The sequence below is a fragment of the Nomascus leucogenys genome, chromosome 6 (assembly GCF_006542625.1).
Source record: "Nomascus leucogenys isolate Asia chromosome 6, Asia_NLE_v1, whole genome shotgun sequence".
Taxonomy (NCBI): Eukaryota; Metazoa; Chordata; class Mammalia; order Primates; family Hylobatidae; genus Nomascus; species Nomascus leucogenys.
The window spans coordinates 94,406,940-94,414,080 of record NC_044386.1 but is presented as its reverse complement, the minus strand read 5'-3'; positions in this window follow the sequence as shown (position 1 = coordinate 94,414,080).

Below are 7,141 nucleotides of genomic sequence, written 5' to 3'. Positions count from 1 at the left end.
GGGCACCTCAGGGACAAGAGCATGGCGAGTAGGTGGAAGGAAGACACCCAGAGATGGGAGCCTGGCACCAGCAGCCAGAGCCTTAGCTTCCATATCTGTAAACTGGGAAGAATAACCTCCCATGCCAATGCCAGGAGCCTCTAGGACGTGCCAGAAAGGAGTGAGAAAGAGCTGAGAGCAGGTGAGCAGTTGAGTGTGGTGACTGCGGAAGGTCCTTCAGATCTGCAGGCGCAGGGGGAAACAGAAAACAGAGGACAGAAGATCGGAGATGATATTCAGAGAGGCAAGGACACAGATCCACGGAAAGAAGACATAGGAGGACGAGAAAGAAGAGCTGCAAACAGAAACAGACACACGGAGAGAGAGACTGGGATGAGAGATAAAGGCCTGGAGAGAAAAAAGACATGGAAAGATAAGATAGGTAAGGGAGCATAATGAAGCAAGAAAGAGGCAAGAAATAGAGACAAATTACGCAAAGGAGCAGGGGGAGAGAGAGAGAGAGAGAGAGAGGAGAGGCTTAGAAAAAGAAAGAGACTCAGAAAAAGGAATGAAAAAGACAGTGATATGCAGAGATGAACACCAAGAGAGAGTAGAGGTCAGGGTAAATGTTTAAAAACCCAGAGCTTTGGAGGTTTGAGAGACACCCACTTGGAAAGATGGGCTGGGAGTGAAGACAGGATTTTACTGTGATTGGTGTTTACGTAGTAAACCCCCGTGGGATCTCTACAGCCAGGGCCACTCTTTGTCCTGCCAGCCAATTGCTCCTTCCCCCACACCATACCCCCACCCTCCACCCCCCACCCACACCATCCTAGGCCTGGAAGGGGGCCTTAGTGGGTGGGAGACACTGCAGGGATTCTTTGCCTAGAATAAGGGCCCATTGTCTGGCTCCAGCCTGCCAAGAGTGGGGCCTCACTCCCACAGCTGGTATGAAAAGGGGGTGGCAGTGAAAAAAGGCAGACAAGAACTAGTGTGGCAGAGAGGAAAAGGAGGGAGAGAGCCTCAGTGCCTGGGAAGGGCTGAGCAGAAAGCATCATCCTGCCACCAGGCCAATCAGGAAGGAAGGGTCCTGGGCTTCAGGGCAGGACAACTGGGTTCTGTGTCAGTCCTGTCCCTGGTTGACCCACATGCTCTCTATCCCTGCTATAATGCAAGCCAAGGCTGATTTACAGAGCTGTGGAGAGGAGCCAATGAGATGACAACTGGGAACCTGTTGAAGTTATCAAGCGTGGCTGCTACAGGGAAAATGTTGGGAGTCCATGTGGGCCTCAGGAAAGATATAGGGTTTCACATAGGCCTTTAGGAGAGAGATCTGAGGTCCACACTGGGATCCACAAGGAAGATGTCTGGGAACCACATGGAATTTATAGGAGATATCTTGTGGCTCATGTAGGTCCTACAAGGGAAATAGTGGGGTTCCCATCTGATGACCACGGACAATTTTTCTCCACTCAGAAGAATCAGAAGGGTCTCCTATTTGACAAACAACTAACGTAGGAAGAGTGAGCAGGTCCAAAGTCAGAAGCCCACCTCTCTCCCAGTAGATTGTACCTTCCCTATTTAGGTAAATGGAAGGGAACAATGATCATTTAAACAAACGTTTACTTAATAGGCACTTGCTGATTACCTACCATGAGAAGAAGCATACAGCAGTGGTTAAGAATATGAACCTAGAAGGCAGACCTTGCCCCTTCCCTGCAGTGTGAATTTGAGCAAGGTATTAATCCTCACTGAACCTTAGTTTTCCACATATGTAAAATAAGGATGGTGGTAATGGGACCTGTGTCTTAGGGTTCCTGCAAGGATGAAATGAATTAATACATGCAGACACATGTAACATATGGGACTGCCTGGTACACAGTAAGTAATGATCTGTAAATGGATGGATAAAACAATTTTTAAAAATTAAAAATAAAGTATTTAAGCCAGTCGCGGTGGCTCACGCCTATAATCCCAGCACTTTGGGAGGCTGAGGCAGGCGAATTACTTGAGGTCAGGAGTTCGAGACAATCCTGGCCAACATGGCGAAACTTCATCTCTGCTAAAAATACAGAAATAGCCAGGCATGGTGGCGTGCACCTGTAATCCCAGCTACTCAGGAGGCTGAGGCACGAGAATCCCTTGAACCCAGGAGATATAGAGGTTGCAGTGAGCTGAGATCACACCACTGCACTCCAGCCTAGGTGACAGACCAAGACTTCCTCTCAAAAAAATAAATAAAGTATTTAAAGGTGCTAGCTCAAACTGTGTGGCAGGCACTGGAGACATGTCTTTGTTGTAGTGGAGGGCAGGAGTGAGAGAGCCTGTGCCAAACCATGCAGTAACACATTTCAAGCTTCTTTGCAGATGTGGAGAATGTCACATCTGCTCATATGCCATTACTCAAAGCAAGTCACATGGGCAAGCCCAAAGTTAATTCATGGGGGTCAGGGAGGTATGCTACCCATACAGGATGTCAGGTAAGTCACATGACAAATGGTGGGGACATTTAATCCCATTGCAGAGGGAGCAAGTAACTGGGAACAGGAACCCAATCAATCAGTGTCCCACAGGGCCAGCTCCAGGCTGCTTATCTTTCCCTGCCTAGCTATGCCTGAATGAGGCATGTCCATCCAAGAGTCTCTGGGAGAATATTTATGTTACAGGCCAGTAAACAAATAAAAAGAATAGAAGTATTTACTGAACTTCTAATGTCTGAGTGAGATGCTAAACTGCATGACCATCCTAAGAAATAGTGCTATTGGGCCAGGCGCAGTGGCTCATGCCTGTAATCCCAGCACTTTGGGAGGCCAAGGAGGGTGGATCACAAGGTCAGGAGATCGAGACCATCCTGGCTAATACGGTGAAACCCGGTCTCTACTAAAAATACAAAAAATTAGCCGAGCGTGGAGGAGTGCGCCTGTAGTCCCAGCTGCTGGAAGGCTGAGGCAGGAGAATGGAGTGAACCCAGGAGGCGGAGCTTGCAGTGAGCCGAGATCCCGCCACTGCACTCCAGCCTGGGCGACAGAGCGAGATTCGGTCTCAAAAAAAAAAAAAAAAAAAAAAGGAATAAGTGATATTATCCATATTCTATAGATGAGCCAAGTGAAATTCAGAGAGGTAAAGTGATCTGCCCAAGGAAATTGGATGGATAGATCCAAGAAATAAAAGAACCACTATCTTTAGGCTGGGTTTCCCTAGAGGCAGACTCTGAGATAAGGATGTTCATATAAATGGTCCATTTGAGAGATGATTCCGTGGAGCACTAGTAGGAGAGAGGGGGAGTGAAACAAATGAAGAAAAGCAATATAGGGTGCAATAATTAGCAGGTTACCACTGTGGACAAATGGAGCTTGATTGTATTGGGCATCTCTGGGAGAGTGAAGAAGACAATGTACTCATCCCACTGAAGGAGTGATGACACTGATGGTTTCTTCGTTAGTTGAGAGCTGTTCCTGGCACCTCCAGCCTGCCAGTGTGCCTTCTGAGCAGAGAGCACCTTCAGGCAGAAAATCCCAGGGGCTTATAGTAAAAAAAATCAGGAGTGGCTAAGGGGGTATGGGAAGGGCACTGTGTCATGACATCTACTACAGCCAGGACCTAAACCCATCAGCCTGGCTCCTGAGCCATGTTATGTCACCTCCATGACAATCCCGTTAATCACGTTATTATCCATGCTGTTAGTCCTGTGGAAGTTTACAATATGGAGTCTTCTTTCTTAACAGAGAGCCTCCCCTGACTGGTGCGGTGGCTCACGCCTGTAATCCCAACAGTTTGGGAAGCCAAGGTGGGTGGATCACCTGAGGTCAGGAGTTTGAGACCAGCCTGGCCAACATGGTGAAACCCCGTCTCTACTAAAGATACAAAAATTAGCTGGGTGTGGTGGCAGGTGCCCGTAATCCCAGCTACTTGGGAGGCTGAAGCAGGGAAATCGCTTGAACCCAGAAAGCAGAGGTTGCAGTGAGCCGAGATTGTGCCATTGCACTCCAGCCTGGGGGACAAGAGTGAGACTTCATCTCAAAAAAAAAAAAAAAAAAAGTTTTTTAAATTAGCTGGACATGGTAGCATGCTCCTGTAGTCTTGGTTACTTGGGAGGCTGAGGTGGAAGGAGCACATTAAGCCTGAGATATTGAGGCTACAGTAAGCCATGTTCTTCAACCACTGCACTCCAGCCTGGGCAACAAAGCGAGACCTTGTCTCAGAAGGAAAGAAAGAGAGAAAGAGAGAAAGAGAGAAGGAAGGGAGGAAGGGAGGAAGGGAGGGAGGGAGGAGGAAGGGAGGAAGGAGGAGGAAGGAAGGAAGGAAGGAAGGAAGGAAGGAAGGAAGGAAGGAAGGAAGGAAGGCGAAAGAAAGAAGAGAAAGAACTTCCTGCTTCCCCCAGTCTCCCCATGCTCCTGGCCTTGTGAGATGCCACCTCCCTGACACTTAGCATGTATGCCTGATTGCACAGCACCAAGCATACAGGGACACACATTCTTGCTACAGAGCCTCAGAAATGTCAGATCAGCTCCTCCAGCAGTGAGCAACCCTGAGGCTCAGAGAGCTCACCCTCGATCTCCCTGAACAGTGCTTCTTCTCCTTACACTGCTCCACACTGCCCTGTCTGTGTGTTTGTCCCTTCTCGCCCAAACAGACTGGAAGCTTCCCAAGACAATCCAAAGATTGCAAGAAGATACCTGCAAATCATACATATGAAAAGAGACTTGCACCCAGAATATATGAAGAATTCTTACAACTCAATAATAAAAAGACAAATAACCCACTTAAAAATATACAAAAGATCTGAAAAGAAATTTCTCCAAAGAAGATTTACAAATGGCCAATAATCATGTGAAAACATGTTCAACATTATTAGTCATCAGGGAAATGCAAATCAAAACCACAATGAGATACCACTCTATATGTACTAGGATTACTATAATTTAAAAGATAGATAATAATAAATATTTGCAAGGATGTAGGGAAATCAGAACTTTCATACACTGCTGGTAGAAAGTAAGATAGTGCAGCCACTGAGGAAAACAGTTTGGCAGTTGCTAAAAAATTTAAACTTTTTTTTTTTTTTTTTTTTGAGATGGAGTCTTGCTCTGTCGCCCAGGCTGGAGTGCAGTGGCGCGATCTTGGCTCACTGCAACTTACGCCTCCCGGGTTCACGCCATTCTCTTGCCTCAGCCTCCTGAGTAGCTGGGACTACAGGCGCCCATCACCATGCCCGGCTAATTTTTTGTATTTTTAGTAGAGACGGGGTTTCACCGTGTTAGCCAGGATGGTCTCGATCTCCTGACCTCGTGATCCACCCGCCTCAGCCTCCCAAAGGGCTGGGATTACAGGCGTGAGCCACCACGCCTGGCCAAAATTTAAGCATTTTTAAACAAGTTATCACTTGACCCTGCAATTCTACTCCTAGGTATATACCCAAGAGAAACGAAAACATATTCACAAAACGGCCAAGAATATTTATTATGATTTTATTCCTAGTAGCTAAAAACTGGAAACAACCATCAACAAGAGAATGAATAGACAAATCATTGCATATTCATACAATGGAATATGACAATTAAAATGAATAAACTGCTGATGCAGCACATGGATAAATCTCAAAAATATTATGTTGAGCAAAATAAGCCAGACCAAAAAAATGCAAACTATATGATTCCACTTATATAAAGTTCAAGAACAGGAAAATTAATGTGATGGAAGTCAGAATAGTGGTTGCTGGTTGGGGAGGTGTGTGGATTGAATGGAAAGGGGCAAAAATAAAAGTTGTGGGCCGGGCGCGGTGGCTCACGCCTGTAATCCCAGCACTTTGGGGGGCCGAGGCAGGCGGATCACAAGGTCAGGAGATCGAGACCATCCTGGTTAACACGGTGAAACCCCGTCTCTACTAAAAATACAAAAAATTAGCTGGGCGCGGTGGCGGGCACCTGTAGTCCCAGCTACTTGGGAGGCTGAGGCAGGAGAATGGCGTGAACCCGGGAGGCGGAGCTTGCAGTGAGCCGAGATCGCGCCACTGCACTCCACCCTGGGCGAAAGAGTGAGACTCTGTCTCAAAAAATACATAGGCCGGGCGCGGAGGCTCACGCTTGTAATCCCAGCACTTTGGGAGGCCGAGGCGGGCAGATCACGAGGTCAGGAGATCGAGACAACGGTGAAACCCCGTCTCTACTAAAAATACAGAAAAATTAGCCGGGCGTGGTGGCGGGCGCCTGTAGTCCCAGCTACTCGGAGAGGCTGAGGCAGGAGAATGGCGTGAACCCGGGAGGCGGAGCTTGCAGTGAGCCGAGATCGCGCCACTGCACTCCAGCCTGGGCGACAGAGCGAGACTCAATCTAAAAAAAATATATATATATATATATATATATATATATATATATATATATAATTAAAACATTAAAAAAAAATCAAAAATAAAAGTTGTGGCCGGGCGCGGTGGCTCACGCTTGTAATCCCAGCACTTTGGGAGGCCGAGGCGGGCGGATCACGAGGTCAGGAGATCGAGACCACAGTGAAACCCTGTCTCTACTAAAAATACAAAAAATTAGCTGGGCGTGGTGGCGGGCGCCTGTAGTCCCAGCTATTCGGAGAGGCTGAGGCAGGAGAATGGTGTGAACCCGGGAGGCGGAGCTTGCAGTGAGCCAAGATTGCGCCACTGCACTCCAGCCTGGGTGACAGAGCAAGACTCCATCTCAAAAAAAAAATAAATAAAAAATAAAAATAAAAAAAAATAAAAGTTGTGGGGCGGGGGGGGGTGATAGAAATATTCTAGATCTTGGCCGGGTGCGGTGGCTCATGCCTGTAATCCCAACACTGTGGGAGGCCGAGGCAGGCTGATTGCTGGAGGCTAGGAGTTTGAGACCAGCCTGGCTAACATGGTGAAACCCCATCTCTACTGAAAATACAAAAATTAGCCAGGTGTGGTGACATGCACCTGTACTCCCAGCTACTTGGGAGACTGAGACAGGAGGACCACTTGAACCTGGGAGGCAGAGGTCACAGTGAGCTGAGATCGCGCCACTGCACTCCAGCCTGGGTGACAGAGCGAGACTCTGTCTCGAAAAAAAAAAAATTCTAGATCTTGTTTAGGGTGATAGTTACAAGTGTATAAAATTATCAGAACTCAGCCGGGCATGGTGGCTCATGCCTGTAATCCCAGCACTTTGGG